The sequence below is a fragment of the Crocodylus porosus genome, unplaced genomic scaffold (assembly GCF_001723895.1).
Source record: "Crocodylus porosus isolate Cpor-Errol unplaced genomic scaffold, CroPor_comp1, whole genome shotgun sequence".
Taxonomy (NCBI): domain Eukaryota; kingdom Metazoa; phylum Chordata; order Crocodylia; family Crocodylidae; genus Crocodylus; species Crocodylus porosus.
Window position 1 is genome coordinate 81,622,278 of NW_017728918.1, and position 423 is coordinate 81,622,700.

Sequence of the window (423 nt, forward strand, 5' to 3'; positions counted from 1 at the left end):
AAATTGGATGCTTATCTTGCTGGGATCCTATGACGCCAGCTGACTTCCTGCCCTTCCGGTGGGGGGCTGGACTCGATTTTCTGAGGTCCCTTCCAGCCCTAATGTCTATGAAATCTATGAAGAAGGTTCTGCACCCCAGTTGACAGCAGCAGTAAGGGCAGAAGGAACAGCTAGTTTTATGGTAGCAGATTCAGTGGCTGGTCTGGCAACAGGGTCACTCCATTCTTGCTCCCCTTTCAGTCAGGACCTGGGACTTGTGCCTTTGTCCTTGTTAATACTAAGTAAAGCAAAACCATGCAAAAATTAATAAAAAGAAAAGGGAGGGTAGGAATATAGTTAATCCTACCCAACATATTTTTTTGTGGAATATAGGTCTTGTCAAACAGGCCTAATTTGATTTTTTCTAAGATTACAAGTTTGGCT